At 34.5% G+C, this 13,903-nt stretch overlaps 1 pseudogene; it reads left to right on the forward strand.

Moving 5' to 3' along the window:
• The first annotated feature begins 12,262 nt into the window (after window positions 1–12,262).
• Window positions 12,263–13,632, forward strand: LOC124959650 (origin recognition complex subunit 2-like; annotated as a pseudogene).
• Window positions 13,633–13,903: the final 271 nt, after the last annotated feature.

Consider the following 13,903-nt stretch of genomic DNA (forward strand, 5'->3'; position numbering starts at 1 on the left):
AAAATAGAAATTTGGAAAAAGTTACAAATCTAAATAAAGTTAATTTTAAATTAGCTTTTTCTAAAAGTAGGAAAGAAAAAAGGAAAGAGGAAACAAAAAAAATGAAGGGAAGATGGAAAGAAGGTTATAATCAAGAAGAGATAGTACCTATATAATTAACTCTATGAGAAATAAAGCAAGAATTAGAGAAAAGCAAATTAAAACTACACTGAGATTTCATCTCTCTCCAGACAGGTTGACAATTATGAAGAATACAAGTAACAATAAATATTGAAGAGGATGTGGTGGAAAAAGATACATTTATACATTGCTGGTAGGACTGCAAATTGGTGCAACAACTCTGGAAAGCAGTATGGAGATTCCTCAGAAAACTTGGAATGGAACCACCATTTGACCTAGTTATCACACTATTCTGCATATACTCAAAGGACTTAAAATCAGCATACTATAGTGACACAGCCACATCAATGTTTATAGCAGCTCAATTTATAATAGCTAAGCTGTGGGACCAACTAGGTGCCCTTCAACAGATGAATAGATAAAGAAAATGTGGTACATATACATAATGGAATATTACTCAGCCATAAAGAAGAATAAAATTATGGCATTTGCTGCTAAATGAATGGATTTGAAGACTATCATGCTAAATAAGTTAAATAAGTCTATCCCAAAGAACCAAAGGTTGAATGTTCTCTCTGATTGTGGATGCTGACTCACAATAGGTGGGGGTGGGGTGGGGGGATGTGCAGGTTCATCAGTTTGGACAGGGGTAATGGGGGGAATGGAAGGGGAATGGGAATGAGAAAGACAGTAAAATGAATCAGACATAACTTTCTTATGTTCATATGTGAATTCATGATCAATGTAATGCCACATCATGTACAACCACAAGAATGGGAAGTTATACTCCATGTATGTATATGTCAAAATACATTCTACTGTCATGTATAATTGAAAAGAACAAATAAATTTTAAAAAAAGAAAGAAAGAAAGAAGAAAGAAAGAAAGAAAGAAAGAAAGATTGCACAGGAGTGAAGCAGAAAATGTTTTCTTCAAGGGAAAACCATAGGTAAAGCAGCAAAAGAGAATCAGAAGGTTTGAACATGAAGGAAAATTCAGGAATAGAATAAATAACTATGCAGAGGCAAGAAAGTGTGTAGAGCTGGAGATGTAGTTCAGTGGTAGAGTGCTTACTTAGCATGCACAGGGCCCTGGGGATGATTTCTAGCAACACACACATATGCACAGAAAATGGCAGAGTTACTTTGTATTGAAGTGAAGGATCATAATAAAGTATGAAAAATAAAGTTGTGGGTAGATACTTTGGACCCTTATTGTGGAAGATAATTAGTCTGTAGCTGAGGTGTTTAGAGTTCATTCTATTGTTGATGGAAAGTTAAATTTCTACAGAATATAAGAAAGTTTTGATATATTTATTGTAGAAAATTTAGAATACACCAAAAAAGTAGAAAGAGGAAAATAAATCCTTTATAGTCAAGTCACAGGAGAAAAGCTACTGATACGATTAACTATGTACTTTCTTCTAATTTTTTAATGCCTGTATATTATCTTTTACATCATGCTAATCATAGGAATTTATAAAACTTTTTGTTTTTTCCCCCAAATTCTGAATCTCATTAGTCAGAGAAAGTCTTAATAAGGCCCTACATTTCATCTTATTTGTAGGAAAAATCATATTACTTACAAGTTTTTTTTTCCACAAGTTTTTCATAGTTGAAATCAAGCCATGTTTGCAGATTTTTATGCCTTTTTGCTACAGAAACTTTCAAATATTCTAGTTGGAAGTGAACTAGAATAAAAAAGGGGATCAGAAATAGATAATATTTTTACCAGGGTGGCTTAGTCTTTTTTTCATCTCTAAAAGCATAACAACAGGCTGTCGGACTTCCTGTCTTGGCATGTGATCTCTCCCTCATCTAAGTGCTCCCACCAGGATGCCCTCCACCCTGTGACACAGCCAAGGAGACCCTCAGCAGGGCTGAACCCAGGCTGCACCATGCCCTCAAACCTCCAGAACTAATCCTTGAAAAATAATCCTGTTCCAGATGGTGGGAATAAAACCAATTCTTTTAAAAATAGAAAACACTTTTTAAAAATTTTGATAGATATAAAATATTTATGCACATATAATTTTTCTTCCAAACAATAATTAAACAAAGAAACTATAGAACTAAACAGTACAATCAATAATTTAGATTTAACAAATATAGAATATTTCATCCATCAACGAGCAAATACACTTTTTTCTCAGCCACATGGATCCATCTCTAAAATAGACCATATGTTATGCCTCAAAACAACTCCTAGAGAATACAAAAAAATAGAGATACTACCCTGAATTCTATCAGATCATAAGGAATTAAATTAGAAATCAATGATAAAATAAAAAATAGAAGCTACTCCCAACACCTGGAGACTAAATAATATGCTTTTATTTCTTTTATTTGGAAGTCATATTAAGGAAGTCTGGTCCTAAGTTGACATGATGAAGATTTGGTCCTACTTTTTATTCTATTTGGCACAGGGTCTCTGGTCTAATGCCTAGGTCCCAGATCCATTTTCAGTTGAGTTTTGTACAGGGTGAGAGATAGGGGTTTAATTTCATTTTACTACATATGGATTTCCAGTTTTTCCAGCACTCTTTGTTGAAGAGGCTACCTTTTCTTCATTGTAAGTTTTTGGCACCTTTGTCTAGTATGAGATAACTATATTTATGTGGGTTTGTGTCTGGTCTTCTATTATGTACCATTGGTCTACCTGTCTGTTTTGGTGCCAATACCATGCCGTTTTTGTTACTATTGCTTTGTAGTAGAGTTGAAGATCTGGTATTGTGGCACCCCTGCATCACTCTTCCTGCTAAGGATTGCTTTGGCTATTCTGGGTCTCTTATTCTTCCAAATGAATTTCATGATTGCTTTCTTTATTTATACAAGGTATGTCATTGGGATTTTAATTGGAATTGAATTGAATTTGTTTAGCGCTTTTGGTAGTACGGCCATTTTGAGTATATTGATTCTGCCTATCCAAGAGTATAGGAGATCTTTCCATCTTCTAAGGTTTTCTTTAATTTCTTTCTTTAGTGTTCTGTAGTTTTCATTGTAGAGGTCTTTCACCTCTTTTGTTAGATTGATTCCCAAGTATTTCATTTTTTCTGAGGCTATGATAAATGGGGTAGATTTACACTCATACATTACCGGTGAGGTTGCAGATTGGTGCAGCCACTCTGGAAAGCAGAATGGAGATTCCTTAGAAAACTTGGAATGGAACCACTGTTTGACCCAGCTATCCCATTCCTTGGCCTATACCCAAAGCACTTAAAATCAGCATACTAGAGTGATGTAGCCACATCAATGTTTACATTGTGTACAATGAATCAAAAATAATGAAACAATTTTAAAACTTTAAAAATAAATAAATAAATAAATGAATAATATGTTATTGAATGACAAATGGATAGCAGAAGATATCAGAGAGGAGATTTAAAAAATTTTAGAGATAAATGAGAACACCAATAGAACATATCAAAATCTTTGGGACACTATGAAGCCAGCACTAAGAGGAAAGTTCTTTGCAATGAGCTAATTCATTAAAAGAATAAGTCAATGTTAAAGAAGAATAAAATTCTGGCATTTGCTGGTAAAGGGATGGAGTTAGAGAATATCATGCTAAGTGAAGTAAACCAAACCCCAAAAAACAAAGGCCAAATGTTTTCTCTGATAGGAAAAAGCTAATTTACAGTAAGTGGGGGAGGATAGGGAAGAATAGAGGTTTTTTGTTTGTTTGTTTGCAGTGCTGGGGATCGAACCCAGGGCCTTGTGCTTGCAAGGCAAACACTCTACCGACTGACCTATCTCCCCAGCCCTTAGAGTTATTTTTTATTAGGTAGACAGGAGGGAATGGAGGGGATGGGGCATGGGGGAAGGAATAATAGTAGAGTAAAGCCAACATTATTACCTCCTTCATGTATATGTGTGACTACATGAACAATGTGATCCTGCAATATGTATAATCAGAAAAATGAGAGATTATACTCTATTTATGTATGATCTATCAAAATGTATAAATGCATTCAACTGTCATGTACAACTAAGTAGAACAAATAAAATAAAAAATTTTAAAAATGAAAAAAACAAATAAATGACCTAAGAGTACATCTCAAAGTCCTAGAAAAAGAGGAACAAATCAACACTAAAATAGTCGAAGACAGGAAATAATTAAAATCAGAGCTGAAATCAACAAAATTGAAACAAAAGAAACAATTCAAAAAATTGACAAAACAAAAAGTTTGTTCTTTGATAAAATAAATAAAATTGATAAACCCTTAACCACACCAATAAAGAGAGAGAGAAAACTCAAAGTACCAAAATTTGTGATGAAAAAAGAAATATCATGACAGACACTATTGAAATACAGATGATAATTAGAAACTATTTTGAAAATTTATATTCCAATAAAATAGAAAATCTTGAAGACATCAAAAAATTCTACTTCATCAAGAGGACATGCACAATTTAAACAGATCAATTTCAAGCAATGAAATGGAAGACACCATCAAAAGCCTATCAATCAAGAAAAGCCCAGGACCAGGCAGATTCTCAACCGAATTCTACAAGACCTTCAAAGAAGAATTAAAACCAATACTCCTCAAAATATTCCATGAAATAGAAAAGGAGGGAATCCTTCCAAACTCATTCTATGAGGCTAGTATCACCCTGACACCAAAACCAGACAAAGACATCAAGGAAAGAAAACTTCAGACCAATATCCCTGATGAACATAGATGCAAAAAATTCTCAATAAACTTCTGGCAAATCACATACAAATACATATTTATAAGATAGTGCTCTCCAATCAAGTGAGGTTCATCTCAGGGATGTAAGGTTGGTTCAACATACAGAAATCAAAATGTAATTCACCACATCAATAGACTTAAAGACCAGAATCATATGATCCTCTCAATAAATACAGAAAAAGCATTTGACAAATATAGCAACCCTTCCTGATCAAAACACTAGAAAAACTAGTGATCATAGGAACATACCTCAACTTTGTAAAAACTAGCTATGCTAAGCCCACAGCCAATACTAATCTAAATGGAGAAAAAGTGAAACCACCCCCCCTAAAAACTGAAACAAGACAGGAATGGCCTCTTTCACCACTTCTATTCAGCATAGTTCTTGAAACTCTAGCCAGAGCAATTAGACAGATGAAAGAAATTAAAGGGATAGGAATTGGAAAAGAAGAACTCAAACTATCACTATTTGCCAACAACATGGCTCTATATTTAGAAGATCCAAAAAAAACTCCACCAGAAAATTTCTAGAACTAATAAATGAATTCAGCAAAGTGATAAAATATAGGAATAATACCCATAAATCAAATGTATTTCTCTATATAAGTGATGAATCCTCTGCAAGAGAAATTAGGAAAACTACCCCATTTACAATAGCCTCAGGGAGAAAAATAATACTTAGGAATCAACTTAACAAAAGATGTGAAATATCTCTACAATGAAAACTACAGAACACTAAAGAAAGAAATTGAAGAAGACCTTAGAAGATGGAAAGACCTCCCATACTCTTGGATAGGCAGAATTAAAATTGTCAAAATGGTCACACTACAAAAAAGCACTACAAAGATTCAATGCAATTCCAATTAAAGTCCCAATGACATACCTTATATAAATAGAGAAAGCAATCATGAAATTCATTTGGAAGAATAAGAGACGCAGGATAGCCAAAGCAATCCTTAGCAGGAAGAGTGATGCAGGAGGTATCACAATACCAGATCTTCAACTATACTACACAGCAATAGTAACAAAAATGGCATGGTATTGGCACCAAAACAGACAGGTAGACCAATGGTAAAGAATAGAAGACACAGACACAAGCTCACATAAATACGTTATCTCATACTAGACTAAGGTGCCAAAAACATACAATGAAGAAAAGATAGCCTCTTCAACAAATGGTGTTGGGAAAACTGGAAATCCATATGTAGTAAAATGAAATTAAACCCCTATCTCTCACCCTGTACAAAACTCAACTGAAAATGGATCTGGGACCTAGGAATTAGACCATAGACTCTGTGCCAAATAAAAAGTAGGACCAAATCTTCATCATGTCAGCTTAGGACCTGACTTCCTAAAGTGCAAGAAATAAAGTCAAGAATCAATAAATGGGATGGACTCCAACTAAAAAGTTTCTTCTCAGTAAAGGAAACAACCAAGAGCATGCAGAGGGAGCCTACAGAATGGGAGAAAATCTTTACCACACGCAGTACAGATAGAGCACTAATCTCCAGGATATATAAGGAACTCAAAAAACTTAACACAAGAAAACCAAATAACCCAATCAATAAGTGAGCTAAGGAACTGAACACACTGAACAGAAGAAGATATATAATTCATCAATAAATATATGAAAAAATGTTCATCATATCTAGCAATTAGAGTAATACAAATCAAAACTGCCCTAAGATTTTATCTCACTCCAGTCAGAATGGTAGTTGTTAAGAATACAAGCAACAATAAGTTTTGGTGAGGATGTGGGGAAAATGCTGAGACTGAAAATTGGTGCAACCACTCTGGAAAGCAGTATGGAGATTCCTCAGAAAACTTGCAATGGAACCACCATATGACCCAGCTATCTCACACCTCAGTCTATACACAAAGAACTTAAAAACAGCACACTACAGTGAAGCAGCCACATCAACATTTATAGTAGTTTGATTCACAATAACCAAACTGTGAAACCAACATCGAAGCCCTTCAATAGATGAATGGAAGAAGAAACTGTGCTATGTATATACCATGGAATATTACTCAGCTTTAAAGAAGAATGAAATTATGGCATTTGTTGGTAAATGGATGAAACTGGAGATTATCATGCTAAGTAAAATAAGCCAATCCCAAAAACTCAAAAGCCAAATGTTCTCTCTGATATGTGGATGCAGATTCATAATGGGAGATTGAGGCAAGGGAATAATGGAGGAACTCTAGATTGGGCAGAGTGAGGGGATGGGAGAGGGTATGGGGCTGGGAAATATGGTGGAATGAGACAGTCATTTACCTAGGTACATGCATTATTGCGTGAATGGTATGACTCTATATTACATGCAACCAGAGAAATGAAAAGCTATGCTCCATTTGTATATAATGAGTTGAAATTCATTCTTCTTTCATGTGTAACTAATTAGAACAAATAATAAAAAAAAGAAAACACTTTTAAAATTTAATAGATAAAATATTTATGACATATAATTTTTCTTGACAAATAGAAATTACACATTTTTATGGACTTCAGTATGATATTTTAGTACATGTATACAATGCATAATCAGATCAGGTCAACTGGTATATCCACTATCTCAAATATTTTGTTTTCAGAGAGTTATCATTTCTTTTTTTCGGGAACATTCAGAATCTTCTCATTTTGAAACATCTATCAATCGTTTTCAACCGTAGTTATTCTACTTTGCTGTAGAATATTAGAAGTAATTCTCCTATCTCACTGTACCTCTGTGCCTGTTTACATTCCCCTTTCTTCCATATCTTCTGAAGCTCTGGTCACCACTTTCTTCTCTCTCGTCCTATGAGATCAGCATTAGCATCCACATATAAGTCGGAATGTCTGATATTTGTTCTTCTGTGCCTGACATTCTTTTTTTGTTTTTTTGACTGTGAGAAAACATTTGCAATACACATACTCGTTTACAAAATATACAAAGACTGGAAAACTCAACAATCAGCAAATAATGCAATTAAAAATTAACAAAACACATAAACAGGTATTTCATTGAAAAGGATAATTTAATGTCAAATAAGCATATGAAAAAATACTCAGCATTATTTGTTAGAGAATTTTGCATTAAAACCATAGAGGGATACCTAAGATTTTATATATATTATAAAACAAACAATTAAATAAATCTGTTGCTGTGTACCATATGATAAATAAGAGAAAGAACAATTCCAACAAAAGAATCCCAACAATCTTCTCTCTGAGCCTGACAGCGGGACTATTCAACCCATTTTCCAAAATATTACATCATTAAACCTATCATTTCCCCAATTTTCCACTGACCATCATGTCAGGCGTTCTTTTTTTCCAACAATATCAATAATTAATTTAAATATAAATGAACTATATGTTGTAATTAAAAGTTATAAATGTTTAACCATGTGTAAAAAGCAACCAGTAACTGTATTCTCTACACATATGCCACACTTTAAAAACCATTACACTAATAGCTTAAAAACAAAAGGAGGGGAAAATAAGCATGAGCAATCTGAAGTAGAATTATGAATATAAAATAAATTTTAAGAAAAATTATTTTTAGAGATAAAGGGGAATATTTCATAACCATAATAAGGTAACTTCTTCAAGAGAATATAATGATCCTAAGTGTATCTAATAACAAAATTTCAAAATACATGAAAAAAAAATTAATAAAACTAGAAAGACAAATTCACAAACATATTAGGAGATTTTAAGCCCCCTCACTTTGCTGGAAGGAATAATGATATAGAAGGCTTAACAACATTATCAGCCACCTTGACTTACTTGTCATTTATAGAGAACTATGCACAAAATGACAAGCAGAAAGTTAATAAGAATAGATTATATTTTGTCATTAAAAGGAACTGAGAAGTTTTAAAAATTTGAAATCTTACAGACTATGTTTCCTCTATGATTTATTACATTAGAAATCAATTGCCTTAACATATATGGAACCCCTCCCCTTGTCTCAACTATTTCAAAATTAAATAGCACACTTGTAAATATCTCACAGAGCAAAGAAGGAAGCACAAGAAAAGTTAATAAAAAGTGTTTTGAACTAAGTGATGATAAAAGTTTAAAATTTCAGAATCTCTGGGAAGAAATAGTACTCTGATGAACACTTATAACTTAGAAGTATTATATCAGAAAGAAGCTAGATTAACAATCAAATTATTTTCACATTAGTTAGTAGGAAGGAAAAAATAAGAATAGGAGCAGAAATATGTGAAATAGAAAAGAAATAATACAGCTAAAAGTTGATAAAAATCCAACAAGTCTCATCCAGAAAAAAACAAGAAAAAATTAATATCTATGGAAAGGGGGCTATCAAAACAACCCTACAGATACTAAAAATGTATTAAGGTAATACAAATGTAAAATTGCAATTACATAACTTACATAACTTAGTCTATTTTAGAGGATAGAAACACTTGCTGGTTGACACGATCTATGTGAGTGGTCTGTTTTTTCCCATCCGTTCACCTTCAGTTTCTGGATGTCTTTGCCTATGAGGTGGGTTTCCTGGAGACAGCATATTATTGTCTTGTTTTTTAATCCAATCTGCCAGTCGATGTCTTTTGATTGATGAGTGTGGATCATTAATATTCAAGGTTATTATTAAGATGATTTGTGTTCCCAGTCATTTTGGTTTATTTTGAGTTTTTAATTTGAATTAGTTTCTCCTTTGATTGACTATTTCTTTAGTATAGGTTCTCCCTTCACTCTTTTTCACTTTTAATTTTCAATCCATCTTTATGTAATATTTTGTTGAGTATATTCTGAAATGCAGGCTTTTTAGTTGTGAATTCTTTCAATTTTTGCTTATCACAGAAGATTTTTATTTCATCTTCAAATCTGGAGCTTAACATTTCCAGATATAAGATTCTTGGTTGGCATACATTTTCTTTCAGAGTTTGGTATATGTTATTCTAGGACCTCCTAGCTTTGTAGGTCTGATTTGAGAAATCAGCTGAGATCTGAATTGGTTTCCCCCTATAGGTAATCTGATATTTTTCTCTTGCAACCTTTAAAATTTTATCCTTATTCTCTATGCTAGGCATTTTCATTATAATGTGACTTGATGTAGGCCTGTTGTAATTTTGCACATCTAGGGTCCTGTCAGCCTCTTGTATTTGATTTTCCATTTCATTCTTAGGACTTGGGAAATTTTCTGATATTATTTCATTGAAAAGATTGTGCATTCCTTTGGTTTGTATCTCTGCACCTTCATCTATCCCAGTGAATCTTAAATTTGGTTTTTTCATGTTATCCCATAATTTGTGGAAGTTCTGTTCATGGTTTTTTAACATCTTCTCTCCATGGTCAACTCTATTTTCAATATTATGTATTTTGTCATTATTGCCTGAGGTTCTGTCTTCCAAATGGTCTTGTCTGTTGGTGATGCTTTCTATTGAAATTTTAATTTGGCTTATTAATTCCTTCATTTCAAGAATTTCTTTTCTTTTCTTTCTTTCTTTTTTTTTTTTTTTAGAATCTCTGCCTCTTTATTGTAGTGATATTTTGCTACCTGTATTTGATCTCTTACATCATCCTTTATTTCACAGATCAGTTTACCCATGTACATTCTAAACTCCTTCTCTGACATTTCTTCCACTATGGTGTCAATGGATTCTGTTATTGGAGTATCTTGGTTTTTTGGGGTAATTTGTTCCCTTGATTTTTCATGTTGTTTGTGTGTCCACCCATTTAACAGTATGGATCTGAGGAAATAGAGTTTCTACCCTGCAGACTTATAGTGTCCCTGAAGGTTTCTAGTACCTCACTGTTTAGGGGGAGATAAATAATAACAACAACCAATGCAAACAATTTATAGCATTGAACAGAATAGTTCCTACTATGACATTTACAACGCTAATTATCACAATAAACAGAAAAGATATGATTAGTTATGCCTATAATAAAAACAGCAAGTTTGCAAAAGAGTTTACATTTTCAAATGGTAGACAGGGAGAGAACAGAAGTGATACAGGATATGATGATTATGAGAGAGGAGGAGAGAAGACAGAGTAAAGGATTAAAGGAAAGTGAAAGAGAGAACAATAGAGATTGTCTATTAGCAGAAGAAAAGAGAATCAAGGGAAATAGGTAGGAGGAAAAAAATATATAAAGCAAAAATTTAAATACAAAAATAAAAGAATACAAAACAAAACTGAAATATACTAATCAAACATCCTAGTTCACAAAAAATTAATCCATGCAAAATAATTGGCTTCAAAAAAACTAGAGGTGAGAAGAAAAAAATAGGAAACTGTATAAACATTTATGTACCATTAAGGTCACAATTAAACCGTGAAAAATAATTTTTTAAAAAACTCAATAAAAAGTTAAAGAATTCTTTCCAGTGGAGTTAAAAATATTCTCAGATTCTCTTCTCAGCAGTTTTAGTGGAGTTTTCTAAAGTATGATGCTCTACCCTCTGAATTGCTGGAGTGAGAGAAGTAATCTCATAGGCAGATTCTTGGAGGCAGAGGCTTAGGTGGGCTCCAAGCTCTTCAGTGAATGCTAATTGGTCTGGAGATTTTAAATCAGCACACTTCCAGTCCCAGTACTTGCTGGTCCACACTGCAGGACTTTACCCCAGAGCTCCCCTGGGTTCCACTCATGTGGTAGGGGATCCGATTCTTAGTCCCCTACATCACCTGCAGACTCCACATTTCCCAGTCTAGGGTTCAGTCTCCAAATAATCTCTCCCAGCCCTGCCCTTCTGAGTTCTTCGCCAGACTCATCTCTCCTAGCCCGTCCTGCAGTCAGATTGGATAGCAAGTGGGTAGAGCCAGGTGAGTTTCCTCAATCACTTGTCCCTTGTGTAAACCTCTCTCCACATTCAATTTTTTTCTGGTCACTTAAGCACACTCTATGCCATGCACTGTGTGTTTACTGGATCTATATTTCAAGCCAAACTCGGGTTTACCAGGAATTGGCTTCCTCAGTTGCTGGCCTCCACCCTGCAACTGCAGAATGGTTCCTTCCTTTGTTTTCCAAAAGCTGCCTGGAGAGATGGCTCCTTCTTTCCCCACACTCAGATACTGTGCAGTGCGTCCTTCAGGTTTGTTGGGCAATGTCCTTGGTCTCTAAGTGCTCTGTACCCAGACATGACTTGGGTCTCTGAAAAATGTGGATTCCTATACTCACCTGTGCCTTTACTATACTCGCAGAGGGACCACTCCGGTTGGAGCTTCTGGCCTGTCTGTGGCAGCAGCTGTGCTGCTGGGAATTTTTTCTTTATTTTATTATATCTAACCTCCTGTGTCCTTGATATGATTTGAATGTCCAGCTTTAGGTTCCAGTGAAGTACCACCCCCCCCTTTATTTGTTCATCCACCTTGTGGAAAAACTACCAGTCTGTTTTCTTGGTCTCACCACATGGAACAACCAGGAACTCGACCTCCTCTATTCTGCCATCTTGGATTGCTGTCTTAAAATAGAAAACACTTTGAAAGATGGCTAAATTAGCTTCAGAACTAGCCAAAACACCAAGCAAAGTATGTCACTCAGTTTGAAGGATGATTTTTTAATTCTGTTGAATGTAGTAAGGGGCTTTCTGCTTCAGAGTTCAGCAGAAAAATAATGACACAAGTGAATTTGTCAACACCTCTCCATAATCTAAGGAAGAGATGAACAGTTCCAAGGACTCATTCTGATAGCAAAAGTGAATATTCTGCTTCCAACTCAGAGGATGATGAAGGGATTACTGCAGACTATGCAGACACTAATGTAGCCACATCCAGCTAAAAGATTCAAGCTCACAACAGAGTAGTTTCAGCTCCTGTTTGCAAAGAAACAACTTCAAGAGAATAAAAAGAAATAAAACAAATGATTTAGTTCAAGAATATTTTGAAGCTCACAGAAGTTCAGAAATTTTAGCCCTTGATAGAACATTGCAAAACTAAAGAGAGACAACTGGATCAGAAAACTTTGTGCAATTTATGGAGCAAGTTTTCTCTTTTATTGTCTGTTGAATGTGAACAACTAAATCAACACGTGAAAAATCATTTCATAAAGGATGCTGCAGTTTCACCTTGGGTTCTACATGGTGTTTTATGGTTTGAATTCTAAGAGAAATTTACTAGAAAGGTTTTCAGCCACCAGGTTGCAAGATACTATTTGCGCTGTCATAGATATCTTCCTTCCAGGAGTCAGTGTGAAATCAGTCCTGAATTCTATAACAGAAAAATCCTTGATTGTATGAGTGATTTCTGGAGTGTGCTAGATCAGTTAGATTGGATAATAAACAAAAATAAAGAAGATTCCTCTTTGAAATTCTTCCTTCTCCTCCATAGTTTAGATAGCCAAATATTGATCGGGTATAAGAGCCAACCAATTATTGAATGATTGTCATCTTTTCAAAAATTATATCTTGTAGCATCAATTGATGACCTCAAAGTTTCTCTCAGGTGGGATCATGCAAAGTAGAGTCTTTGTAACTGGTTCTGGTGTGGCACTATGACATAGAGTCCTTATACTAACCTCTTTGTGAGAATTCTGGTTAAATAATCTGTATCTCTACCACTTAGTTCCTGACTCCTGTCTTACAAGGTCTTCCATAACACAAGGGGGATTTTTTTCAAGTTACCAACGAAGTATCAGCTGGGTAACAGGATGTCTTTCCTATATTCTTTTCAAAGTTCACTATCAGCATTGTTTAGAGCCATTTCTCGTCAATAATTATCTGACACCCCAGGACCAGTTAAATGAATTTAGGGACCACACGCTCATAAGAATGAGGAACAGAACTATGGAGTGTTTAATAATTCCTGTTAACAATGGATCATTGCCTCATCTCTTGGAAAAGGAGGAAGAAGAGACTTGAAACTGTCCCTTGCTCTTAAACCTTCCATGGAGGTGTTATTGTATGCCAGCTGCCACTTTTCTAGTTTAAATGGCTGTGTTTACATACGACATTAGGCTCTTTTTCTAGCAAACAGTTAAAATGAGGCAGGGGTATCATCAATTAGAAGTTTTGATTAGCCTGACTCAATACCATCTCTAGTACTGCTCAGTGGTCCTCAAGTTGAGAAAATTGCCTTTCATGTATAACCTCTGTGAAGACTTCTTCCTGGAACATACAGTGTGCTCAGAGA

Source organism: Sciurus carolinensis, chromosome 11 (genome assembly GCF_902686445.1).
Source record: "Sciurus carolinensis chromosome 11, mSciCar1.2, whole genome shotgun sequence".
NCBI classification, from domain to species: Eukaryota; Metazoa; Chordata; class Mammalia; order Rodentia; family Sciuridae; genus Sciurus; species Sciurus carolinensis.